The sequence below is a fragment of the Larus michahellis genome, chromosome 9, assembly GCF_964199755.1.
Source record: "Larus michahellis chromosome 9, bLarMic1.1, whole genome shotgun sequence".
Classification (NCBI taxonomy): Eukaryota; Metazoa; Chordata; class Aves; order Charadriiformes; family Laridae; genus Larus; species Larus michahellis.
Genome location: NC_133904.1, coordinates 36,336,708 through 36,352,908, shown reverse-complemented (window position 1 = coordinate 36,352,908; position 16,201 = coordinate 36,336,708). Strand labels below are relative to the sequence as shown.

General features: G+C 43.8%; 1 long non-coding RNA gene across 1 annotated transcript; it reads right to left on the bottom strand.

The window, feature by feature from the left end:
* Positions 1 to 8,766: 8,766 nt before the first annotated feature.
* On the bottom strand, positions 8,767 to 15,308 carry LOC141748521 (uncharacterized). The gene is made up of 3 exons (XR_012589010.1): positions 15,136 to 15,308; positions 12,366 to 12,537; positions 8,767 to 8,866 (listed from the first exon to the last, which is right to left on the bottom strand). It is a non-coding gene; the product is annotated as an uncharacterized LOC141748521 (long non-coding RNA).
* Between the last annotated feature and the right edge of the window lie 893 nt (positions 15,309 to 16,201).

The following is a 16,201-nucleotide window of genomic DNA, read 5'->3' as shown; positions in this document are numbered from 1 at the left end:
ACTCTTTCTCTTGGGAGCCAAAGTCCTGTTGTCAGTACTAATAACCATACACAGAATGGATTGGGGAAAGCTCCTTTTCACCTTGTTTGGCAAAGCCTGTTTGTAAATCAGCGCTGCACATTCAGCGATCTTCTCTCTCTCTTCTCATCTTTTTTTCCCCCCCTGTGAATGTTCTCTCCTCCTCTTAAAAAAAAAAAAAGGTCACCTATTTTTGAGCTATATCCAAGATGCTGTGCTGCATTTAGTTTGGGTATTGTCATGAGTGCAGGTGATACTCTTCTGGAACTTGATATTTCCAGGTATCATTCTATCGCATGAGCCCTTGTCTGAACCCAAGAGAACCAGTGGTTTAAGCAGTGTGACTACATAAATGCTTGCTGTCAAAAAGAAACAACAAATGAAAGCATAGTCTGCAGCCACTGCTACGATGGTGTAGTAGTGATTATTCAGAGCTGTAAAGAACTAATTAACCCAACCGGTAGGTACTAAACATTTGGTTATGGAAGAGTAGATTGACGCTTTATAAGCTTTAAGGTCTCCAAAGAAGAAAAAAATCTCGCTTGACCTTGGCTGACTAGACTAATGATGGCTTCATAAAAGTTAGAAAAAATAAAAATAAAGTAGGACAAAGGGCAATTGTGTGAAAAACACAGGGTTAATTATATTTTCCCTCTCCACTTTCCAATATTTCCCTGTATGGCTTACATTTAAAAAAGCAACAAATGCTGAGAAGAAAGAACCGCTCCTAGAATTGGGACGTTGCCCTGGAAAAATGTATTACCAGTCCTCAGAAATATTTTTGTAGAGTCACAGAACGTAACTGTTTTTCCGTTTCAGATGTTGTTAGAAATCTTTTGTACTTTTCTTCTGTTTAAAAACTGGTCCATGGGAGAAGTTGTTCACTAAACCACGCAGACGTGCTGCTCAAATAACATAGGCAGAACTGGCTGCTTTAAGGTCTGAAGCTTCTATTACTGATTAAACCTCATCAGTTACAGGCTGGAATAATTGCACTGCCTGGTGAATAAATGCAGCTCATTCTGAAATAGAAGCATCAATTTTGAATCTGTCCCTGCCAAAAAAAAAAAGTGGGGAAATTTAACAATTTAGAGAAACCAGCCACCAAATTAATCCTACTGTTTGCTGAGGTGGAGCCTTCACATCAGCTCATTTCTTACACAGGAGGAGATGCTGCCTCTCAAACCACACACCTCCCTTCCACAATCAAGGTCGTTACCTTGTGAGACAAATAGTTAGCTCCAAAACCCAACCATTAATCTAATTTATTGCATTGCTCTTGCATCGCATCCCCAAAATAAACGCAGGGCAGCTACGCCAGCTGCTTTGCAGCGCCCAACCAGGGCGGGCATCCGCAGCCACTTTGCTCCCAGTGCTTTTGTGCTTTCTTGGCAGCATTATTTCCTCTAAGCTTTAAAAGAGTGAATCCTGATGCTGGGAGAGGGGAGAGCGAGTGAGTCCTGTAGGCACAACTAGAGAAGCTGTTTCAGTCTCCCTGAAGGTCAACAGATGATAGTTTCAATTGGATCTTCAGGATGATGCTGAAGTGACCCAGGCTTGGGCAAAAGGCACCTTATGGATGCTCTCAGCAAGGCAGGCGGTGGGTTTTCCTGCAGGTTTGTTCTGCAAGTCAAGAACTCTTCCACCTCTTTCCACAGGCATTCTGAAAATCCATGTTATACTAACACAAACACACAGACACATGTGCACACACACTTTACACATTAAATATATATAAAATGACTGGCTTTCTCTGCAGAGAGCCTCTGCCTGTGCCACAAACACTTCAAAGGCTTCAAAGCAGAGGTGCCTGCAGCGAGGGCTGAAGCTGAGAGCAGAAGTGCCAGTTTCAGCTGACACCGGAGGTTTCAGGATCTTAGGGCATGAAACATTCTTCACTCTTTTTAAATTAATTTAATTGGAAAAAAAAAATTGAAGGAGAAATGACTTGAGACATTTTTGAAGGTGGTTTTTTTTTTTTTTAAAAAAAAAAAAAGAGGAAAATGCCGTTTTGAGATTAAACCTGCCTTCGAGTAGATATTTTTAAATGAAAATATCTTCAGTGTATAAGAAGAGACTGCAGAGACCTACTCTTTGCAGCCATTTTGGAGAGGAGTTTTTTCTTTATTTTGCAGGAATGCTACCACTGTTGCTGCAGCACCGTTTTTGGATCCGGGGAGGTCAGCGGCTCCAGGCTTTCGTTCTGGTGCCCCTTCTCTGAGTTAATGGATTGGTTCTGCAGGCTAAAAATAGACATTTTAAGTACTACAGAAGCCAATAGGCTGTCTGCTGGATGGACAGATTCATTGTACATCACAGATAGGAGATGGGGGCTGATGCAAATGCAGGTTTTTAAGAGGATGCAGCACCCTGTGCCCGGCAGCGTGGCAGCCTCCTGCGCTCGATGCAGCCCACATAAGGGTGATATGCAGGGAGGAAATGCTGCATTTCTTTTTTTAACACCATTTTTCCTAATGAAAATGCTGAAAGAGTAGAAATATCGTGTTTTTGATAGTCATGGCATGGGAACCTTCTTAAATATCTGCCTATTTAACTGCTGACTCAGAGGTAATCCCTACACTGTAAACATTTCAGCAAAGAATACGCAAGGTTTGGGAGCATTTTCTGGTGCTCCCTTCTATTTTTTCAGGTTCCGGACGCCCTGGGGAAGGATGTGAGTGACCTTGGGTTTTGGATGCTTTGTAGTGGGACAGGTAAAGCTCTCCCTAGGACACGTGGCTGCTTGAGGAGCTCAGCTGGGGCAGTGCCTGTGAAGGAGAGACCACAGCGGTTTCCCTGGATTAGCCAAAAGTAGCTCTTAAAAGAAGGAGATGAGCTATGCAATCTTAAAGCCATCATTTATATAAAAATATATTAAAAAAAAATAAGAGAAATGATTAAAAGGCTGTGAGAACACGTGTATGAGCATCACAGGGTGCAGTGCCTCCCTGACCCAGTCCAGGGCTGCATCCCACAGTGCCCATCCCAGGGAAATGTGGACCAGGAGCACAGCTTTCCTGTTTTTCTCAGCCTGACCGGCAGCAATGTTATCTGTGATTCCACGTGTCCTCCGTAAGGCTGTGTACGCTGCCTTTTAGGCCAAACCCTTGGTTAGGGAAAATCGGTGGAGCGTCACGGCTGCATTGATTTAATTGATCGAGAGCGTCGGGCTCTGCCCGGCGTCTCGTCTCTGCTCCCAGGCAATATTAATCGCTGCAAAAGATAACAGTGTGTGTTCTAGTTGCAGAAGGAATAAAAAGATTTCTTCCACAGAACTCCAAAGAGCGCCCTCGGAAAAGAAAAATTATGGCAGTGTATTTTCTCCTTCTAGCCCTGGGTTTGCCAGCGGGTGCGAGCTCAGCCTGTGACGGTCCCTCTGGACCCTGCAGCCTGCAGTGCTGCAAGGAGCTGCTGGAGCTCAAGCAGGTACAGCTGGTTTCCTCCTCATGGCCAGGCTGCCACGGGTTTGGGAGTTTATCATCTGCCAGATTTTATTACTTTTATCCAGAAATGCTATGGAAAATCATAGATGGGTCTCCAGCCAATGCAGTGACTGAAAAACAGTAGCAAAGACATAAAATCTCACGGTTAGTGGATTTTGGTTTTCACTTTAACAAAACCTGAGTGCTTCCTACTTTGCAACGATGACATTATCCGTTATAAAAGAATTTCCATGATAAATGAACCCATAAAGCTGGGGGAAGGCCTTGTTGAGGGGGGCAGGGCTGCTGCAGAAGCCTTCCTCAACGCCTCAAATAGCTCGCCCCCCCGCAGCACCTCGCCAGCCCAGAGCCACCATCCTCTCCAAACTGTCTTACCAAAGGATTGGTGTTTCCATCCTGTTAATGAACGATGCACAGATGGGTTCAGTCTTCTAAAATCATATCACACTAAAGAGTCTTCTCTCCCTCCCTCCTTCCGGAGGTATCAGTGTACTCCTAGCTTATGCTAGCAATAAACCATTATTTTGGTGCTGCCTAACGCTGGTTTATCTATCTGCCTTGCCTTGAGAACAGCCAGGAGGGCACGTATGGCCTTGGTTCTACCTTTTGCATTCACCGTTTTGAGGGTGAGTAAATACACATGGAGCTTTCATCTTCCTACGTCTTGCACACACAACCGTCGCTGTCGTGGGGCCGGTCAGGGGGAATTTGGCCATCGCTTTCCTGTGGGCACAGAAGTGATGGGGAGCTGCCTCTGGGGTGGAGAGTTTGGGAACAGCCTCAGCAGGAACAGGATCTTGTGCCTGCCTTCACCCGAACGCGGGTCTGACCTAAATTAAATGCAAAAGTAAAACTCAGGGCAAAAGCTGAATCACTCACTTAATTTAGCAGTGAAATCATAAGCGAAGCACTACAGTACCTGGTGAAGGGTGCAGTGATTTCTAATTATGGATTATACAGCTAATCAGTACCAATCAACATTTTATGATCTTGACTTAATATTTAATATAATGTTAATTATAATTGCTTTTGCCACAAACTGTGTCAAATACTAGGTGTGATTTCCACTCCCGGCATGCCTCGCGGCGCTGGGTGGGCGCTGGGATGGGGGCTGCTGTGGGAGGCAGCATCTTTCCCCAAAATCCCACCCAGCAGCACAAGCCCACCTCCCCGCTCGCCTCCCTGCTCCATCTGCCTTGAGTTGTGATGCTAATTAAGTGGTGGCGAGTCTCAGCGTTATTAGAATGGAGTTTTTATCTCACATAAGTACCTTCCAGCTACAAACAGAGGAAGTTCATTTAATTAAAAATAATTTTAGTGTAAGTTAATGTGAGCACAGTTCAATGACTCTGAAATATGTTTAATTTTTTTTTTTTCTTTCAAAGTCTAAGAAGAGGCTGCAGAAAAAATTCCAGATAATCTGGATGATGCATTCAGGCCATTTCTGTGCATTTGAACCCCCACATTTGCCTGCTCTAATTCCCTCCTCTTTCGCCCCAAAATTCTGGGCATGATGTTTGGACCCTCTGTTGTAACAAGAGCTGGAAGGTTCTGATCAGTAAAAACATGCTATTTTAAAGCATTTTTTTTCTACATTGCTCTTTCTTTCATCCTTTTATGACCTAGAAAGCTGCAGAGCTCGCAGAGCTCCTGCCATCCCCAATGACTATTTACTTTCTGATTTTCGGCATCCCTGGGAGAGACGTCTCAGGAGGAGCGCTGCTTGCTCAAAGCGTGTCCAAAATTTTGCATCAAGGGACTTAGGCAAAACACATCACCTCCAGAAATCCCTTCTGACTCCGAACCTTCCATGGCCACACTGGGTAAATCATAAGCACTTCTGAAATTCATTCAGAGTCACGGATTAAAACGGAACAAGGAAAACAGCAGAATATTTCATAGGAGATGGTGCTTGGGCACGGGGATATTGTTTTTAAAAAGTAGGATGTTTTTCTTCCTTATTACTTAAACAAAATTTTTAGTGTACTTTAAAGTCCTCCTCTTTTGACATGAATCTCATCAGGTATATAAGACGGAAGGTCTGCAAGAACAAAATCCCGTAACTGTGAAACCAACTCACCACTTGCGTCTCATTACAGAGAAAATTGATGCAGACAAGTGAAAGTCTCCTATACCATTACAGATCTCAGGCAGGGGCATGTAACGTGGCTATGGGGAGCTGCTGCTCTGAGCTCAGACTCTGACATATGCTCTCCTCCTTACTGTATTTTGGTCAACCTTAAAGTCAAGCACCAGAAGATGTATTTGGGGGCTTAATGCCATGCCTTGCTTTGCCAGAGGACTGGCACTCCCCGGGCAGCTGCTGAGCACCGTGAGGGTCATTAGGGGACCACAAGAGCCATGGGAATGGGTAGGTTTTGGTGCAGTGCTTTTTTCAGCTTCAGTATTTTTTCTCACACTTCTCTCCTTCCACTGCATACAGTCCCCCCTGCCTGTGCAGCCTCCTTGAAACCTATGTTCCAAATCTTTACTAGCAGGGCTGAGTCAACAAGTTGAAGTGAATAATCCTTCCAGTGAATTTCACCTCTTTTTCAGTATACAGTTTCCTTTGATGGATTCTTTAGTCCCAATTATTTGCTGAATAGCTGTAGGTGGACAGTGAGTATTTTGCCGCAGTTACTTAACGGTCAAAATTTAAGCTCTGCTGGGTAAGTACAGCTGCTCACATGAGTTTGTTGGTGCTTTTCCCCCGACTCCGCTCTCCAAGCAGGTGTGTGGCATTGGCTGATGGGGGCACTAAGCTCCAGGCTGGCAGCAGACTCAGGCAGATGGTCCTCTGGTTTGTTTGCAAGCTTCTTGTGGTAGTTTGAGACCGAGAAACTTCACTCAGGACTTGCTTTTAGGGCAGGACGCAGGGCTGGGAGGTGGCAGCATCCTCACCCTGCTCAGGAGCGTGCCTGCTGGGGCCCAAAATGTCACTACAAGCAAGTGCAGAAACATGTAATGATAGTGAAGATGGCTTCACGCCACCGTTCCCATGATTGTTTCTTGGTCACCCTCAGGGCTTTGCTCAGCTCTATCTGCTACCCAGCAAAAGAGGTTTCTGTCTTTAAGTGCTTTCGTGCCTTTTCAAGTCCTTTTGCCAGCTCTGACCTAAAGTCTGCACATGAGAACAGTGCAATCTCCTCAGCTCCGCGGTGCACAGACCACCTAAGACAGACCCTCGTCACGGGCCTGGCAAATATGAGCTTTTGGTCTATATTAAACTTTATTTTGAAAAAACTAAAAAGTAAAATCAAAGAAACCCCAGAATATTTAATGAAATAGCTAACTCTCAGTTAGGCAATTTTTAAATATCCTAAATACCCTAAAAATATATGAACTATGCTTCTGGTCCAGACACTTGATTTATAACCTGCATATTCCCAAAATCCACTTCCAGCTGGGCTTGGGCACTGGTCCCCCACCTCGTGTTGTCCTGGAGTCTCTTCTGGGGCTGAGTTGAGGATTCCCCTGGGGATTCCCTCCCCTTGCAATTAATAATACATCAGCTTCTACTTAAAAAAATAGGCACGTTTGATTCGTGTTGGTGCAACTGCTCAGCCCAAACCTGCGACAAAGGGGAGAAGCACAGGAGAGGGCTGGGGGCTTCACCAGGCTGCAGCGAAGCTACAGCCCAGTGTCAGCAGCCAGAGCTGGTGGTTTTGTCCCTGCAGCACTACCAGGGGCCTGTGGGCAGGAGACGAGCCCTGTGTGTTAACAGGAGCAGGGACAAAAGGGGGCAGGAGCACAGTCTTTGGGTTGCAGCCCCGTAAATCAGCCACGATTTCACGCCCAAAGCCTCTGACGCTGCACCTCCTGATGAAGCAAAGCACTGACCAAGTAAAGCAGCTCTTGAAAGTTTTTGTTTGTTCTTTACGGCATGAGAGCATCTGAAAGAAAATCTGTCCTTAAAAAAAAAAAAAAAAGACATAAAGAAAACAAGTCCCCACTCAGGCTGGTTCCTGCAGGGATAGACCCCCTCGGGCAGCAGCCCGCAGCCCCAGCAGCGCTGGTGGGTCAAATCCTTCCCCTCCATCTCAGAGCCTTTTACATGGGTTTGACCTCCAGCCTCCTGATTTGGGAAAACAAAGCTTGAGATGGGAGACAAGGTCCTTAAAGCTAATAGCTAAGCCCATTGACTTTCAAATGTAATCTTGTTTTTTTTTCCCCTGTATAAATCTATTGTGTTGCATCCTTGTTTACTTTCTCCCAGCCCCCATTAACTTAAGTTGATATTACCATAAAGGAAATTAATTCCACCCCCCAGACACACATGGCAACACCTCCCCATCAGAGTAACTTAACATCACTCACGTGCTAATGTAAAGTAATTATACCACCATAATACCTCTGGTACCACTACATCAGGGACTCCTAGGTAAAGTCCTTTCATCCATTAAAGATCTTATAACCTCTCGTTACATATGTAGTTACATATGAAGTCCTATTCCCAGAAAAGGTTAATTAAAGCCCGTAATTCCGGTACGAGCTGAATGCGGTGAGGGTCAGGCAGGAATTTCTCCCATGCACAGACCCTGACACTTTACTTAAATAAAAATTAACCTCCCGGAAGGACTCAGAAATCCAGCCTCTCCTTTTGAAGGGGGATGTTTATCAAACCTCCACCCTCTGTCTCCCCTCCTTGTATAGCACAGACCTTAAAAAACCCATCTAAAACTCTGTTCAAGACCTGGAGCCCACCCTGGTGACCTGCAGGGACGTGTCATGGAGGGGTGGCATTTTTGCACTCCTACGTGTAGTAATTCCTCATCCTGACTGGGCAATTGAGGGCGAGAGGGTCTTTTCTCCCTTTAAGGATTATAAACTGAGAGTATCCAAATCCAGCCATCCCGGTACTGATTATTTAAAAGCAGATGGCGTGGCTGTCCCACCACCCGCCTGTGCCACCCTGGCAGGAGGAGCGCGGCGCCGCGATAGCTGGGCTCTTCAGCTGGAGGAGGGAGTTTATCTGAGCATCTTTAATGGGCTCACCTACTTGCTGAAAATACGCAATCAGTGCAAAGGGCTAACGAACGGCAGATGCAAACAGCTGAGTGCTTCTTTTAACACATTCTCCCTCAAACAACGCTGCTGCCGTGAAGGTGGACTCATAGACCAACCGTAACCAAAATGTGGAAGCTGTTTCAGTGGGAAGCGTCCCACTTGTTTATTTATTTCTGCAGCATCAGAAACGACAGGGGATGTTCTAATAAACAAGAGAGTCCTCAGAAATATCTATACACACAGGCACACACACACACGTATTTAATATAAAACAGCGGAGTCGGAGGAGACCACCAACCTTCAAGCTCGGTTTTTGCCATCTTTCCTGCGCGCTGGTGGTGGAGGGAATGTGCAGCGCCTGTGATAAGCGCGGCGGTGCGGTATGCCATCAGTGCTACCTAAAAGCAAATGAAACTGGCATAAATAATTGTGCTGTAGAAAGCCTTTCTGTTGCACCTTGCCTATCACTGACAATTTACATATCTTAGGAAAACCTTTGTCAGCTTCTGTCATTTCTGCACTATTATGTGCCTTTCTGGATAATTACCAGTTAATGTGAAAAAGCAGATGGAAAAAACCTTGAAATTTCTGATAGAGAATCCTCAAACCTCTCCCCTTATCTGTGCACAGCAGCTTCCTGATTTCAAAAGAAGTTTGAAAACCTTTGTTAAAAATGTCCCTGATTCCCAGTTTGAATGAACCAAATGACATTCAGCTAAAATTATTCAGCTTTTTCCACAATTAAATTCCATTATCGTGAACTGCCAAAGTAAAATGGAAGGTCTCTTAACTAATGTGTCGGTTGTTTGCTTGTATTTTTCGTCGTGCGCATTGTATAAAGCTGTGTGAAGTAGAAGGAGCATAAACAATAACTGTAATTTTGCATCAATGAGTGGGGCATTTTTAGACCCTTCATTATGGGAACGCACTGGGGTTGGTGGGTTTTCTCTCTTCCCTTTTTTTCCCCCCTTTTTTTTTTTTCTTTTAGTTAATTCCCTTTCCTGCAAAAACCCCACTGAGACCGATTGGGTATTTCACCAAACTTAAGGAGCAACGATGGTTTGGTTTTTAGTCCCAGAAATAATTTCTTTATGCAGTCTCCACATACCGTGAGCGCTCGGCGTTGGGCAAGTGCACACGCTTCTCCTCTCCCTCTAATGAAGAGGCAGCGTAGCAGTACACAGGGGAAATAATTTCATTTAAAAAATACCGTTCCCACAAGCGGGGGAATTGTCCTTGTGTTTTCCCAGTTGGCTTTTCCCTTGTTCTTCTCAAAGATTTAAAATGAAGCTGCCCGTGAGCGAGGCAGCACAGTTTGCTCAAGTGCAGGATGGAGTAAAGCACAAATAACCCCTAAAGCTGAACCCGCTGTGCCGCCCGCCTCTGATGCCCATGGGGGAGTTATTTCTGTGAGCTTCCCTTCAAAAAAGGGTTGGGAGGGGAGAGAGGAGAGCCAGGAGATGTCAGCCTGGTGGGGCAATGGCACTGGAGAGAGCAGGAGAAGTGGGAGAGCGAAGAGCCGTAAGGATAGTTGCGTTCCTGCTGGGACACCTGGTCTCCCATGGGACGGTGGCATTGCACCAGGAACACAGAAAAGCACGTCCCTACTGCCCAGGCAGGGTTGCATTCACACCAAGCCCACTGCACAGGAATCACCCCTTTGCTGTTACGAAAATAAAAATACATAAATAGTATAAATAGTCTAATGTGAAATGTGAACCCCATTTGTTTAAACACATACCAAAGTCTTTTTTTTTTTTTTTAAATAAATATGGAGGTTTGGGGAGCTCTGAGCAAAAACTGTTCTCAAACCGAAGAGATTTCAGACTTCGGTTTGCCCTACCTCGTGGTTACTCACTGCAGGCAGAGGTCTGCACAGTTGAAGGCATAAGAGCATGTAGGCTACAATGAAGAAAAAAAATATTTCCTTTAGAAAGTGCAGAGGATGAAAGCAAAGATGTGTTAGTGAGGATCGCTGTAATGGGAGATAAAGTAACTCGGTATCGTGATGTTGTATCAGAAGCTCCATAGACAAAGGCTCTCTGGCTGTCCTGCTGGCTTATGAGGATGATGGGGCTTCTCTTCCTGACTGGCATTTAGAATCTACATCCCCATAGAATGACATTTCAGATACTGATTAAAATCATTGTCTTTTATGGTGGAAAAAGTTTGTTCTTCAAAGTAAAAAAGATTAAAAAAATGCTGTTGCAAACAGTGATGAAAAACGGATGAATAAAAACAACCAAAAAAGGTTTTAATTCCATTATTTTCAATTAGCTCTTTAATTTGATTTAAGTCATTTGCACTTGTTGCTTGTTTTACATCTCTTATTGTCCAGCATTTTATTTTACACATCTAACAGTATTAAATCAAACTGTTTTCTAGTCTTTGCCTTCTTTTGAAGCCTCTTGAAAGTCTAAAGCGGACTTAAAAAAACAGATATTAAAAGCAAACTTTCATCTCTCTGCAGGTTATTTGTAATCAGACCTTTCTCATCAAGGGCTCGTTTCATACGTGTTTGGGATCTGGGAATTATTAAAACTGTCAATCCGTCCTGTTAAAAATATTGTACGGGCTCCAGTGTTTTGAAAGTGCAGCCTCGCGCTTGAATTCATCAGCCGAAGTAGGAGACGTGCTGCTCCTGGTTGTAGCTACTTGCACATAGTAACAACCCAACAAGTCTATAAGGGATTCTATTTACATGGTATCATACTCGATGCTGCAAGCTCCTATTTAGTCACTGCTTGGTTCTGAATGGCTGGTGGCTCGTGTTGAGGACTGGGATATGAAATAATCTATTATTAAAGGGGCAATATTGCTTCCCCAGTGCAAATTAACAAATCTTGCTGTGTATTTTGGAGAAGCTCATCACAGCTCCACAGCTGAGTTACTTTCTTATCTCAGCTGGAAGGTAGCTAGCATGTCGTGCCTGGGAAGAGCTTTATAAATCTCCACTTTAGCATCTCAGCAGCTTCTTGAAAAAAAAAGGTTCAGTTGGGTCTGATGCTGGTTATCACTTAGACCTTTTATTTTCTTCATTCTTCTTTTGTCTTTAATTTTGGCCATCCTCTTTCCCCATATATCCTACTCAGAAGAAGTAGGAAACTTTCAGCAGTGTCAAGAACAAGCTCGGAAAATGCCGAGTTACTTTTCCCTTTCAGAATTAAAAGGCTTCTCAGAAGAGTCTTCATTCACATACAGACTAGAGGTCCCTCTGCCACAGCTGTTTTAAATATACTCAGTCAGAAGGAATTAAAATAACAGTTTTAATGAGCTTGATTGGCTTCATCATTACAATTTTCAGTTCGAATCTTCTGCTCCCACATTCCTTTGCCACTTACAGATCCCACCAAAATAGCCCCCTCCATTTCCATGCCGTTCCCACTCAATGAGCGGTTACGTTCATCTGTGCCCTTAAGATACCAGCAAATATATTCTCTAGCTCAAGTATGCTAATCTGACTAGCAAAAAGGCTACGTTAAAAAAAACCAAACAAAACTCATCAGAGTTTTCTGTTTGGCTTCGGGATGCTGTAAACACAGGGTTAGTGTAAATCCAAAAGTTTTGAAGACCTGCAGATGGACGTGGTGATTTAAAATAAATAAATAAATGGATAGACAGAAATTAAGTCTCCATACCTGCTGATTCAAGCCAGACAAGCTGTAGTCTGATGGATCCCTGTTCCCTAATAAGCTCTTGCTCCCGTTGGTAAATATTTGGAGCCCGTCCTGTGACACCCAGCTCCCACCGCAGAGCACAGCCCCAGGGAAAATCACCTGAGCTTGATGCAGTCAAATATTGCCAGAACGACCAAAGCTTTGGTCTTGGAGAATGCTGATCCCATTTTGAATATGCAATTCAATGACAAAAATCTCTTTCCCAGTAACTGCTGCTTACCTTTTCTCTCCACACCATGATACAGTGAAAAACCCCGTGCTCTTCTGACACCTTGTTGACCAGCTTCTGCAAATCAGGGTGCTCTCACAGCAGGAGCCCTTCCAGGCTCTCTGCAATGCCCATGGGGGAGGGGATATTGTGGTTTTCAAACTATTATGCCAGTCTTTACCAGCTGTAAAAGATGAAGTAAATTTACAATCAAATACAAATGAAGACAGAATGTGTAATCTTATTAGTCTTCAGCATAAACTGATTCTGTTGTCCTCCTCTGGGAAGTTTCAGCAGCTTAAAGATGTTCGAGTAGGTTGTCTCACATGGCATGCCAGGATAATAACACTACTGTTGGAATTGATTTTGAAAGTCCCAAGTACTGTGGATGGAGAGCGCTGATGATGGCATTTGCAGGAGCCACTCTGCCTTCTGTATCATCAAACTTTATCAAAATGCCTACAAAAGTATTTAAATACTTCAGGTTTTCACCACTGACACAGGAACACTGGAAGGTAGAGTGAGGCAAAACGCATTGCCCCTGGACAAGGATGGGGAATTGCTGGGCCGAAAATGACAATAAATCTTCCTTAGCAAACCAGCACTGGGATTCGCATTTGCGAGCGCCTGCAAATAAGGAAGTTTTCAGGGGGGTTCTAAAATTTTCCATTTTTACATAATGCAGTTTTGAGTCTAATTATCTGTCAAGAAGTTGGGGGCACATCATAGTCGCAGTCGTGCTGCCCTTCTTGCATGTGGTCACGAAGCCGGGGCGGGTCTGGAGAAGGTCAGGTACAAGGTCTGTACCTGTTTTGATGGAAAACAGGTTGTACTACAATTTTGATGGAAAGATCCAAAAATTTGACTTCATCCCCAAGGTTAAGCTCACCAGGAACAGGCAGAGTAGCTACTTTTCTCCTCTCGTGTCTCTTAGGAGGAGGTGTCCCACCCAGAGAGATGTTCCCCGCTGGGTGGACATCCCGCTGCACAAAGGAGAAACCTTTCAAAGCAAAGACATCTTTATCTCAAAGGCAGCAGTCCCTCTTTGATCTCCCGATGAATCAGGCTGGCTTTGCTCTCCTGAACGCCTCCTGAAACAGCACCTCTCTCCAAACAGGAAAAGACTGAATAGATGCAAGAGTCGGGCGCTTTAAGAAGCACGTTTCCCTGGCAAGAGAAAAACTGGGTATTTTACATGGTGGGAAGAAACCCTCATGTACCCATCTCCGGGCCCTTTAATTCTCCCAGATCAAGCAATTGAATTTTTTTGGGTTCTTTTTCCATGATGGGAGAAAGAGTTTAGCAACGACAGAAGCCTTTGCGCTGCTGCAGAGGACGGGGAAGCTGTGTGCTGTCACAGTGGGTTCACCAAAGTTAATTCCACCACAAACATCATGTAGATGTTACCTTCTCCTGAGACATCCCCGGCCCTTCTGTTTCATTACTGCTCCATCCATAAAAGGGCCCCGATTAAAACTGTGGCCTGTTGTTTGATGAACCAGGAATCCATACATCCTGTAATTTTCCTTCCTTCTTCCTCTTTCCCTGTGTTTATATGTCATATTCAGTAAAGTCTCTCTTTTATTGAACATCTGTTTGGTACATAGCAAGCTTATTCAAACTCGGCAGGAAAGCACCTTTACTCCAAAATAAATTAAAACAATGTATGTGCCTCTGGCCAATAGATCATTGGATGGGAGTCATGAATGTACATTTGTGGATATTTGATGGGAAGTTTATCATTTAAATGATGAAAATACAGTACTTCAACATATGGATCATTCAGAGCTACTCTCTTTCCTTTCCAGTTGAAGAATCATTGTGCATTTAGAGGAATTAGACAAAATTAAGAATTTAAACTGGGCTGCTAGTAAAAGCCATTATCAAAGAGTGGAAATGCAAAAGCAAGATGTAGGGATGGAGTCTGACTTTGAGACGTTCGTGGATTAAACCAGTTTAGTTTTGGGTGGTGCAATCAATGAGCAAAGTGGTGTAATAAATGAGCAAAGAGGGAATTAAAGAGAGAATTAAAATAGAAATTAAAGTACAGACAACCCCTCTGCAAGGTACGCTAGTAACCAAATAAAGTTGGGATCTTAATATTTTGTGTCTTCTCTGCTCTTTTATTCTGATTCTCAAGATGGGTCCGAGCGGCCTCTTTAGTGATTTGGATTGGACACTGCCATAGCTCAAAAATGATTTTTTTCACCCGTTTCACACACCATCTATGATAATTTCCATAACGAGAGATGTTTTCTGCTCTGGAGAGGTGTGCTGGCAGGGGAGTCCTTCCACTGCTCTCAAAAGCATATCCTAATTCCTGAGGCAATTTAGCAGCAGAAAACTCTTAGCACAATTATCAGGAAACAAATACAAGTATGTGGAACTCCAAAAAGTGGCTTAGAGTAATCAAGGAATTAAAAATCATGCTGCTGTTTGATTTCCAGATGTTAAGACATCCTTTGGTATTTGGCAGTGTGAAAAAGATCTGCCACGCCGTGTCTGACCAGTTCATACCACTGCCAGCACCATGGCGTTGAAACAGAAAACGTATACTACAGTATAAGTTTTGAAGCAGACATAACTAAAATTTCTGTAAGACCAAAAGATATTCTCTGAATTTTCTGCTGCTCACACTACAGATATCGAATCTAGACTGATTGAAACTACTCAATAAAACATACCCCCTTAGAATCAGTTCCCAAAAAATTCTCACAAAACCCCTGTAATGTGAGATTTCTGAACTACGTTTTGCAGTTACATTTAAAACATAAATTATTACCTTGTGTTCCGTTAGTGAACTTAGTCCATTAAAGAAGTAAGATCACCGCAGAGTCTGTCTCGTAAGTATAAATATATACTTATACATGTAAGTATAAATTAAACTGCTACCATGGAAAGAGAGGTAATGGTACAACGGGTTCATAAAATCACACGTCTGTGCCAGGAACAGAGCTGCTAATGACAGAAAACAATATCAGAGAGAGAAGAGGAAAATACATGTTGTATTGCATTTCTCTCCTTAATGTGCTATAGTGTCTAAAAGACAATATGTCAAGTCAGATTTTTTTGCTTTTTTTATGCAAGTACTTTAGCCCAGTCACTCTGTCCTGGGTTGAGTGACACAGGACTAATTTCTATTCTAACACCAGGGAAAACTCCACTTTTGGAAGACTCTAGTGTCTGAATTTGTGAAAATATTTACTTTATAGCCAGCTAGGCTACGTGCGATTCAAGGTCTCAGTGTTTTCAAGCCTTGCCTGGTGCAGGGATGAGGAGGAGCGAGGCCTGGGCTTTTGACCCAGGCTGGCCAACAGGATTATTTCATACCGTGAACGTCACATTCTGTTTAAATTAGAAAGTTTTCTGCATAGTTTCTCTCTCCCTTGATGGCAGCCGTCCAGAGAATCTCCTTCCGCCTGTGCCGGACCCCTGAAGGCGCTGTGCTCCCAGTGTCCCACATTTGCTGTCCCCTGCTGGGAGTGCACAGCTTCCTGCTGACAGAATGGGCTGAGTATAATTCTTGTATATCTTATATTAGTATCGGGATTAATACTGGTTCTTTAGTATTATTGTTAATTATTTAGTCTTATCCTATTAAATCATTTATATTTCAAGCCTCATGTTTCCTTGCTTTGCCTGATTCCCCTTCCCAGGTGGGGAGGGGTCACCGGGTGATAGAATAATTGCCTAAACGACAATAAATTGTTATGGGTTTTCTCAAACCATAACACACGCCCTCCATGAGTTTTCCTCCCTGCGGGACCCCGGCCCAGCAGGTCGGGGAGCTAACGGGTGTGGGGAGAGGAGCTGCGGGACCCAGCGCCTCCATCCTGCTCCCAAGCTGC